The following is an 11877-nucleotide window of genomic DNA, read 5'->3' as shown; positions in this document are numbered from 1 at the left end:
TAGAAAAGCATCTCTAAAAACACTACTACAGACCAGTGATCCTAATCCCCCAGTCTGACCCGACAGGGAAGATTTATGCAACTCTCTAGATCCCTATCAACAAAGCCTGTAAGTGATCCACTTCCAGAAACCCCAATCTCAGCAGAGGCTGAATGTTTTTCAACATTCATTCCCAGATTTCTTCTAATGGCTCTATTTTAAAAGTGGACCCCACAGCTGGAGTACAGTTGCTTGTGTGTCCTATTCTTGCAGATTAAAGCAGGAGCTACTGCTTCTGGTGGTGCTTTGAATAAAAGCCACCCAGGTTCAGAAAAGCTTTCTGAAGCAAAATCCCAGTGATTTCACAGTGTTCACAGTGTTTACACAGAGATTCATCAAGATAGCAAGAAGGCAGTCTCCAAGGAGAGGAAATGTGCTAACATACTCCAGTTTGTCTGAACATTACCTTTCTTGGGGAACGGGAGAGAGCTCGTGTCTGTTACTGGCAGGAGGGAGAGCTGTTTATAAGAAGCCACTAGTTGGAAAACTTCCACAAACTGCTGCCCAAATGTTAACGAGTCAAAGATGCAACTTGAACACAAACATCTGAACTCCGAGAGGAGCAGAAGTACATCTTGAGGAAATTAGACTAAAACATCAATGTACATCAAAGCACAATTGCTTCACACAAAAAAAGCTTGCAGAGGACTCAAAAGGTTCTTTATTCTAGAGCACTCATGCAGGATCAGATGTGTGCAAGCCCCTTCTTCAACAATGTTTGTCTAGCTTACTGAAATCTCCAAGTCCAAATAAACAATCACTGTCAGCCACCTATTGCCCTTACCACCTGAAGAGCATGACACCAGCAGGTAAAGCCAGTAACAGTCCTGAACAGAGCCCTCAAGTCCCTCCCTCCTAGAAGCTAACACTACAGACACCACGTCTTCTCAACATCAGCAGCATTCCTGAATCACAAGGGGCAAACAGCTAAGCTCTAGTAGTTTGCCATTACCATATAAATGGATACAAATTATTATCATCTCCCTTCTAGTGATGCCACTCAAAGATGTGCAAAATCTTGTCCCAGAGGAGGAACAACCCCACACATCAGTACCTGCTGGGGCTGACCAGCTGGCCAGAGAAGAACCCAAGGCTCCTGGTGTGCATCAGGTCGATGATGAGCCATGGGGCCCTCCCAGGCTGCACTTGGAGGAGTGAGGGCTCAACTCAGCACAGGTGAGACACAAGAGGAGACACTGTGTCCAGCTCTGGCCTTCCCAGTACAAGACAGCCATGAACACACCAGAGAGTCAAGTGAAGGGCCACTAAGATAACTGACTGGGGCACCTCTCACAGGAGGAAAGGCCAAATCAGGTCTGTTCTGCTTGGAGAAGCCTCAGGGGAGTCAAACCAACACATGGAAGTACCTAAAGGGAGGCTGTTCAGAAGAGAGAGCCAAGCTCTTTTCAGTGGTGCCCAGTGCCAGGACCAGCAGATTCCCTGTGAAAACAAGAAAACACTGTTTTCCTGTGAGGGTGTCCAAGCCATGGAGCAGGCTGCCCAGGGAGGCTGGGGAGGCTCCATCCTTGGAGATATTCTAAACCCACCTGGATACGGTACCTGAGCAACCAGTCCTAGGGTACCCTGCTTGAGCAGGGGGGCTGAAGAAGAGAACCTCTCAGAGGTGCCTTCCACCCTCAGCCATTCTGTGGTTGGGTGAGACACGTTACAGCTGTACACCGAGGAAGCCAGAAAACCAGAGCTCCCTGAAGACGTGTGACCTACTACAACTGTCAGTACCACTCTTCCAGCTGAAAGGCATCGCTGGATAACAGAGGTGAGCAACAACCACTTGTGGGCACCAGTGGAACCAGGCATTTGCTCCCTACCTTAGGCATCTACAAAGGACAACTCTAAAAGTCCCAGATTCACACAGAACACCAAACAGATCTGCTGCTGGAAATCCTGGTTACTCTGCACAGAAATAAATGCTCTGGGGAATAATTTCCATTCTGTAAAATTTAGTGTTTACAACACTGATTCCTTTGATGGCAACTGCACCTCATACTCTTGTCAGTTGGTCATTTGGCCGGTAACACTATAGAACTTGCTCCTCTTACTCGTATAACCACGCTTGAAGTGCTGTGAATTGCAAGGAAAGGCAGTTACAGGAGAAAGCTGTAAAGAATCTGCTCAGTTCTTGATGATTTACAGCAGCTTACTTTGACATGAAGCAGTTACTTAGTCTTCTTAGACAACAGGTAGTTAAGAGGTAAGAACATGGTCCTTGGTAATAGATGAGGTAACAGGTACCAACAGAGGTAACAGATGTTACTCAGCACTAGTGAAGTCACACCTCCCATGTTCAGTTTTGGGCCTTTCACTACAATAAAAGACACTGACGGGCTGGAGTGTGTCCAGAGAAGGGCAACGAAGCTGGGGAAAAGTCTAGAGCACAAGTCTGGTGAGGAGAAGCTGAGGGACTTCAGGGTGTTGAGTTGGGAGCAAAGGAGGCTCAGGGGAGACCTTCTGGCTCTCCACAGCTCACTGACAGGAGGCTGGAGCCAGGTGGGGGTTGGGATCTTCTCCCAAGAAACACAGGATAGGACATGAAGAAACGGCTTCAGGTTGCACCAGGGGAGGTCGAGGTCAGACCTGAGGAACAATTTCTTCCCCTTGAGGGTTGTCCAGGCCTGGCCTTGGCTGCCCTGTTGGTGATTCTGTGAACATAGATCCTCTCACATAGAGTAGAGCTCTATCCCAGGATTGGTCCCCAGGAAGAGCGACAGGACAAGAGGAGATGACCTCAAGTTGTTCCAAGGAGAGGTTTAGGTTGGACATGATGAAAAAAATTAATTCCTGCAAGGGTTGTGGAGCCCTGGAAAAGGCTGCCCAGGGCAGTGGTGGAGTCCCCATCCCTGGAGGGGTTTAGAAAACATGCAGATGTGGTGCTGAGGGACCTGGTTTAGTGGTGACCTGGCAGTGCTGGGTGAAAAGTAGGACTTGATGATCTTAAAGGTCTTTTCAAACCTAAATGATTCTATGATTCCTACAGAATCTCAGCAGGAGTATCCATAGGAGTTTAACAACCAGAAACAGGTTTACCAGCAGAAACAGGAGGCACATGAACTAGTACTCACACAACAAGTGGCTAGACAACTTCTCATCCTTCTTGCAAAAGTTTCTAGACAAGATCTGAACTTCTCAGATTTCAGACCCAACAGACCATTGTTATTTTAAAGTTTTAAGGGACTTGCAGGACACTGAAAACAAAGTTGCAACTGTTACTACTCTTTTTCCTACAGGCTAGCTGCAGTGTTTATCATGATTCTACAAGCTACCAGGTGAAACACTGTTTGGGAAGTGATTACTGCAGATCTATGTCTCTCAAAATGATCAAGAAACAACCATAACCTGTCTCTTCCCTTTCCATGACACCCTGCAGGTCCAGCACCCCAGAGCACTGGAGCAAGAACTGACTGAAATGACAGAACACAAGTGTTTACACTCTCTGCCTTGAAGGAAGCAAGTGGATACCAACAACTAAAGTTAGTTAGCAGCTCTGCAAGTAAACATGTGCGCCTAGTAATTGCTGCCTGTTCTCACTTCCTCATTTCCTATCCCTGAGCAGACAAAATGGGCAGGAGATGACTACTATCACGTACAACTGCCACCACAGAGGTCCTGACCCACAGTCCAAGAGGCAAGGGAGGCTGTCAAACCCAACAGTCCTCACTTCCATCTGAAGACAGGGCACTCATCAGGATGGTACTCAACAGTCTGTCACGCCGTAACGCAGCAGCCTTAGCTGGGAACCTTCATCCTGGATGAAGCTCGGCTGAGGTTATCCAGAGAAGGGCAACACCAGCACATTTTGTACCTCAGAACCTAATCACTACTTGAATTTTTATAAACCCTTCCAATAGTGTTAATTTAAAAGACAAGAATTTACAATGACAGAGATATATTGTCTGCTTTTTGCTTCAAGAGTATCTCTGAAAAATAGCACATTAAGATATGGAACTACAGATCCTTCAACTACAGACCAGATAAAACGTACTCCTACTAATGACAAGTGAAGAACTCCAAATTCAGACTTCTCTGAATTTTGAAGTTTCCGTCACTGTGTAGCAATGAGTAAAAGTGGAAGAGTACACACTGGCTACACCTCGTTCCCTAAGAAACATCAGTATGGCAAGAAGCAAACTCCATAACACACGGTCACAAATAAAACCAACTGATCTCTGAATGACCAAAACCACTGGGCATAACACTCCTCAATAGTGTGACCTGAACAGGTGGACTGTTACAGACCAAAACACATGGCTGGAAACTAAGAGAAGGAACATGAAGAAATAAGGGGCACCCTGACCACCTCCTCTTCTCCTGCGTCTGGGCTGCTACTCCATTTTGGCCATCTGCTGAAAAAGTCACAGGGAAGTCACAGTAATGTGCTACCAAAACTGGTCCCTAATAACTAGGCTTCTGCTCCTAGACGACCTATAACAACAACTGGAGGTGATGATCCAGTACTACCCACATCTCCTAGGAGTGTCAGGAAACACCTACTCCACTACCGTACTCCCTCGGAGGGTGTGTGGTGCTGGGCAATCTCTGCCTTTAGTTTCCTCATGACATCTGCCAGTTATCATTTATAACATTAAATACTGACACCATTTTTAGTATCTGTGTTTTGTTTTTCACTCATTCCTTGACATTCAAGCCTTACTCTTGTTTGGGTTGGCCATGTCTACAGTAAACTTCTCCAGATCCCTCCTTCAAGGGATACTCCTGACTTGCACTGTGCTCCACTCCATTCCAGGCTCAGAAGATGAGGCAAATAACCAGTGCTGAGAAGAACAAGAGAAAAAACATCAGCTCCAGTCTGACCCCAAAAGGGGCTTGGGGCTTGCGGAGCAGGCGGCGCTCCATGACAACACTTGGTCAGTAGCAGAAAAGCAGGAATTAATATCCACCTCTTCTTCCCAGCTCTGTCAGGCTTTACTCAGAAGTAAGTGGAATGTGCAATTAAGTCAAAAAAGGGAATGAATCCTTTATTATCTGAAACACCCAAGAGCTGCAGGTTTTTAGACAAAACCCTTTCCTTCTCCACTTTGCTTAAACAGGTTCTGCAGCAACCTAAAGCTATTCTGCCAGCTTGGAGCAGGAGAGGTAAGTAGATTAAGAAATGATTGTTCCTTAGAAGCTGGAGTCATACCTCCTATGCACGGACAGGCAGATTCAGTCCCTCCCAGGCGCTGCCTTGGAGTTGCTCAGGGCTGGGGGCTTGAGGAGGAAGGGGTTTGGTTGGTCAGTTTTAACAAGCACAGCTAACCATAATACCCTCTAAGAACTTCCTCTTCTAGTAAGCCTAAAGCGTAGGAAAAAAAGGCCTGATCCCCCTCTCAAAGGGTAACGTTTGTCTGCAGTACAGAGAGCTGACAGGAGCGTCACTACGCAACAGCTATTTAACAACCCGTACGAAAAGTTTAAAACAAGCCTTTAACAGAAAATGTCACACTGCAGCAACAGCTCTGACACGTTTAGGAGACTGAACAGATTGAAAGAAAGGTCAGAGACTCTTTTCTCTTTCAGTTTTAGGAACTGATTCAGAAGAATGAGACCAATCCTGAACTATCAACACACCTCACTTGTTCTAGATTTCAACTTCAATATAATTTTTCAATTTTTCCCAAATGCCCCTCCTCAATTTCACTCTCACAAACATTTGGAACAATATCCTGGGAGGAAAGGGGGAAAAAGAAAAAAAAAAAACACAGAAGCAAACAAAACCAACCACACAACAACACAACTCTTCCCAACCACCTGTTTCATCTGAACTGTGACTAGGAACTATGTAAATTGGAACAGCCATCAGTTACTGAGTATAAACAAGGCAAAAGATCACCTAAAACTTTGCTTAATTTTTTTTTTTTTAAAAATTCAAAACCAACGCAGACAACCTGGAGAGGCAGACAGCTAACTATAAACCAAAACACAGAATCATACAGTGCTGACTCTGAACACAGACATCTTTCCTTTCACAGACAGTCACATGCTTTCCCAACACTACCTCACACTAAGTGCTTGTAACTACTAACGAGCAACTTTGAGAACGTATCATATACACAAAGACAAAGGTCAACAGTCTTGCCTAAAACCATTTCACAGCACATCCCAACTGTAAAAGCCAACATATTTAGTCAGCAGCAAACAGCACAAGTCTAGTATCTAACAGTACCTATTTAATTCCAAGCAAGGTGCAGGTGTATTCCCTACTCCCTACTACCCTTGAGACTCTCTAGTTTGGCAATGTGCTCCACTTTTCTGCTAGAGATGCAGACTCCTGCACAACACGTTTAAGTCCATGGACAAGACTTCCTCTCCTGCACGTCCATTAAGGATAGTCCACAAGCTATGTCATACTGTCTAAAAACCAAATTCTGGGCCCAATTTGCATGTTATGATTCTCAGCTTACAAACTGCACCCACAAAAGCAGTCATTCTCATTAATATGGATAAAATCAGAACTCTCATTAATACAGATAAAAGCAGAATATTACTTGTCTGAGTGGGTCAACGAAAAATGAAGGACAGCTCACACCAGTCTCATTTTTCGTTCACTTTTTGGAATATATGGATTCCCATAGACCACTCCTTCAGGTTCTGTATAAAAACCATATCAGTAAATTAAGTAATAGTATAGGGATAATTGAAGTCAGGAAATACTGTACCTAAGAACACTTACAACAAAGCTTAACTCTGTCTCTTATACACTCGTCTGTCTTAACACTTATTTTCCACAAGACCCAAACCCATTGAAATACGTGTATGCTTTAGTCAGTGAGGACTGAAGGATGCTGTCCTCCAGCAGGGTTGGAGACTGGGGAAAAACAAAGGAAACAGACAAAAATTAACTTCTTTTCAAAATAAACTTTCAAAGATGCTACTAATTACAGTAAGGACTTTATTCTAGAATTGCATGCTTTGCCCAAAGAGGATAGCAGCATAGTATTTCAGTAATCATACAGAAATCTGAGTTTTTAAGTTACCTTTTTTTTTCCCCCATCATCTGCAGACTAATATAGATGACTTTTCAAATATCAGAAGGCATTCTCTGTAAAGGAGTTAATCTCCCCCTGCCATGGTGAAAGCTTCTGCTCACCTGTCATTACAGTAGAAAACTTGGTTTTAAAAAAGTTGTATTTCAAAGACAACAACAAACTGGTTTTGTTAAAGCTTCTAGAAGAACTGAATTGGTAAGAGGCTAAATAGAGGAAGTTCTAGTTCAAAAGATAGTTGTCACTGCTGTAGAATGGAAGTGCTTATACAGCCCAAACAGTGTCATCGCCTGTATTATTAACCAAGGTTCTTTTAAAAACATTCACTGACATTTCTACAGTGCTCATTTCTATAGTGCCTGAAAATGGAGGATTATCAAACACCTAGAATGAAACTACTTATTTCCCAAGAACACTTCAACCTAACAATAGCAAAGAAGAACTGTCTATACTTCTGAAAGTTCTCATAGTAATTTGGAAACTGTTAGAGCTGAAGTCCAGAGCTAAGTCTACACTTCAGAAAGTCTCATCTTTCATGTTTAACTCTGCATGGTAACAGACCCATTTTCAGACATGAAATAAGTAATTGATTACTTAAGGTGCAAATAACACAGGTGGGTGGAAAAAAGTGTATCAGGTCAGGATTGCCTAACTCAAAAATCTATTCTGCACAAAACAGAGGAATAATACAATAATTTGACACCAAAAATCTGCCTGCTTCCTCTGTCCTACAGGAAAGAATTAAAATGACTAGCAATACTTTGAAGACTAATGAGAAGTTCAGGCTTCTCTTGACTCACTTTAGAAGTCAGAATCCTAAGACAACTTTCCTCAAATTCAAGTTATGGAAAAAAAATTCTTCAAGGTTTGTGTAACAGCAGGAAACATGTTCCTGAAAGAAACAGAATAGCTTTAAAGGTTACTACCCTCAACAAAGTTGGTGTTAAAAGAAAATATTTGCACCTAATTAGAACAGCAGAAATGGAACAAAGAGCTCAGTTTCTGGGACTGAATCATCCCTCTCATCTGTCAGCAGGATCCTGAAGGTCTATAAGGTGTGGACAGAAATTGGTAGTTCTGCACTTGAAGAGCTGAGCCATGTGTCCATAGCTGTTGAACAGGCTCTTGTCAATAGTGACATCACAGACAGTGGAAACAGTGGCACAAAAATTTTATAAACTACTGGGCATGCCTTTGCCCGTTCACAAACAAGGGCCAGATCCTAAATTTTTCATCCAAGTCATTTAGCATTCCACTGCAATAAAATCTTGGAACAGCCAAGGACATGCTTTTCAAATTCTGAGGGCTATGGGACGACAAACAAACCACCCCAAAGTAAGTCTGACTGCAAAGTTCCTCAGAGCAGCTTATGTGGGCCAACTGGCCACATGCAGGCTCTCATGCTGCAGTGGAAAGAAGGTGGGTCATTCCTCTTCCATCAGAATGACTTCCCATTTACTAAAGACTTATGAGCAGCAAGAGAAGTTGTTTCTTTACCTATAGCCTAGCAAGATTTACTAGCAAAGATTAAAAATTGCTGGAGCTCTCAAATGTCAATGAGATTTAGGTGCCCGACTCTCTTTACCTCCTTCAAAAACCCAAGTGTGGGACTGCAACATTCCAGGCAACATGTGTAGGTTGTCTTGAAGCTGCCTGAAGAGCTGATCGGTCCCTGTCTGCAGGAGCAGCACTCCTACACCCCAGCCTGCTACTCACAACACTCCTCACTCTAAACCAACAGAAATATTTCTTTTAACCCAAGTCAAAACATTTAAAAACTTTGATTCAGTATGTGATCATACTTCTATTAGTTTTGACCCTCTTCCCCACACTGCACAGTAGAAATAATGAGCAGTAACTTAACAAGAGGCAAGAAGTTCATGGGTTGATGACTTTTACAATATTATCATTAGAATGGTTTTAAGAGTAAATGAGCTGCTGCATGCCCCAATCTGGAAAGAGCAACAATTCCAGCCTAAATGACCTGGACTCAGAAAGCTCCCCTGAACCCCAAACGGCCCATTCCTTGCCAGCTCAGCTTCCCACAAGAATGATTCCTGGGGTGTTTGGAGATTTTTGTTGCTGTTGTTTTAATTAACACACAAGTAGTTCAATATTTTATAATTGTTAAAAACTAACACTGTTTCAAGAGGAAATCTGAAATACACACCAGTTAATACTGATTGTAGGCATATTTTTCTGAAGCCATTTCACAGGGAGCACAATGAACAGTTTCAGGGGGATGAGGGAAGAAGGGAGAGGGGCAGAAAGGCATTTACAAGCTTTTGGGCTTGATGATAACAACTCTTGCACAACGATAACAGCACAACAATTCGAGAACTCAGATAGCAAGTAAAATTTTATAGTAGACAAAGGCCAACAGGGTAATTTTCTTTTTTTCTCAGCTTACTTCAGGGAGGGGAAGGAAGATACACTTAATAATTTACAGATAATCAATACTGCTGCATGTCAACAGTCACCTTTCTCTAGGGGATTTTTCTCCCCCCATATAATGCACACACCACGAGCAGATGCACAAAGCAGCACTGTCTGAAAGAGCAAGAATAACACTTAAGCTCAACAGAAAAAAACATCCAGAGCTATACATAGAAATCATATCTGTGTACAGAATATAAAAAAAAATAGGTGCACTCAGATGCTACCAGCATTTTAAAAATACAAGCAGCATGAAAGTAAAAAGTATTTCAATCTTGTTCAAATACTAAATGTGTTAAGACACACACAGACTGTACTCAGGCTACATGTAGTATAAGAAATGAATGTTATGAATTTTTGATGATTAAAGCTAGTCCAATTTTCTACCATTCACATTTAGAATTTAAATTATGATTGCCCTCATTTATGTTTATTTTCATTAGTATTAAACCAAAAGTTGGCATTTGCACAAATGCACCTCATTCACAAGCATACACAAATGAAGAGGGTTATCTGTGTACATTCTGCATACTATTACACTTCATTTAAACTGCAAGCAAGACAGTTTCAGGCCTCAAACACTAATTTTATGCACAACTAATTAAAGAATCTAGGCAACTCCACAGCAAGTACCATCCAAATGTAAATGGTTATTACAGCTTTGTCCTCCTTGCTATGCTCAGGTATTAAACATACTTTTTCCTTCCCTAAAATGCTTATGTCAATATGGAAGTTCTCTTATTAAGTCATCTAACAGTATTTGCTCCTGTTGATGTGCCAGTACTTGGACTTTCACAAAAGAGACATTAGTGATTTACAAATTCTCCTGGCTTTCACTGAGCTTCAGAAAATTAATCATATGATAAGAAGCATGCTTGGCCATGCTACAGTTCTCTGCTACAGTACTTTCCTGTTCCTTGTTTCCACAAACTGGCTCAGAATGAGAAACAAGCTCACTTCTTCTCAAGAGCTGGTTTTCCACACAGACAGCTACTAGAAACCAAAGATAACATCCAGCCATCACACGCACAAGGTCAAGAACACGTTTTGGGCTGTAACAGAATCATTGTGCTTTTTATGAATGGACTCAATCAAACAATCTTGAGAAAATCTGTCCCAGCTGATCACAAAATGCTTTCACCACATAGAGATTATCAGGCACTGCAGATCAGCCCAGGTGATGAAAATTTAAAACCTCCTGCACTAAGCCTACCTGTCCTGCAGATGAAAGCCAAAGGCTTCAGAACAGGTATTTGAAATCCTGAGGAATGTTGCCATTTAAGCTGCATACAGCTGCCCAGGAGAGATTTTAAAAAACGCCTTTTCAAAAATTGCAATCATTTTTCCAGGAAAAAATTCTGGGGTTATGTTACTTACTATCATTATAACTCTTCATGTGGAACACCAGAAACTCTTTAAACAGTTTCATAGTAACTTTCATGAAGCCCTTTTACCGACCATTACCAGGAAATAATAGTAACTCCTGTTTAATAACACAGTACTATATAACACTAGAATGAGGGGGTGGAGAAACCTACCAAGCCACTTGAAACTCAGACTGCATGAGTCGGTACCAAAATCTCAACACAATGCTAGTGGTGTTACTTTATACACTTGCATGAAAAATCAAGCATATTTCAACTAGAGGCAAGATCCACGAACAGCAGAATTCTGCAGTGCTGTGCAGAGGCACTCACTCAAAACTCTGACCAACTGTAATTAAGACTGCTCACAACTCAAGACCCAACTAACAAGGGAAAACAAGAAAATTTGGAACTGAAATTTGAACATCTACAGAAGTTGAGAATTCTTATGAGATTAGTTTAGACCACAACAACGAGATGTTATGTGCAGTTTGTTGAGAAAACCCAATCAAACAAAAACCACCAATTACTCAAAGCCTATCCTGAAAGTAGGGTTACCAACTCTGAAAAACTCTAAACGTAGTATTAGGGCATTTGGTCTGCTCACAGCATTTCATTACAGAAAAAAAAAAAAAAAAACAACTGTGAAAACTGGAAGACCTTCATAAAATTAACTGTCCAGTAAAGAGCAAGCTTTTCTGTATTTTTCCTGTAATTTACAGCAAAACCACCTTTTCCCATTGAATAAGATAAGCAGTCGTTTAGCTTTGAGACCTATTTCTATGTTTTAAACCTGGAAATTTTGAACATGAACTTATTACTACACTATGCTCTATATGGGTGAATAGCTAAGATGCTCTTACATTTGAGAAGACAAAGCAATCACAATTCTCAAAGCCAACCACATAAAACATTGAGTTAACAAGGCAGTCCTGCAGCACTCAGTGGGTTTATATTATTTTCATCAGAACTGAAAAAGCCTGCAGTAAACCATCTTCCAACCCTCATCCCACTCTCCCTCCTTGTCCACTCGCTCA

This window comes from Merops nubicus, unplaced genomic scaffold, assembly GCF_000691845.1.
Source record: "Merops nubicus isolate BGI_N331 unplaced genomic scaffold, ASM69184v1 scaffold9625, whole genome shotgun sequence".
NCBI classification, from domain to species: domain Eukaryota; kingdom Metazoa; phylum Chordata; class Aves; order Coraciiformes; family Meropidae; genus Merops; species Merops nubicus.
Note: the sequence above shows the minus strand (reverse complement) of the source record.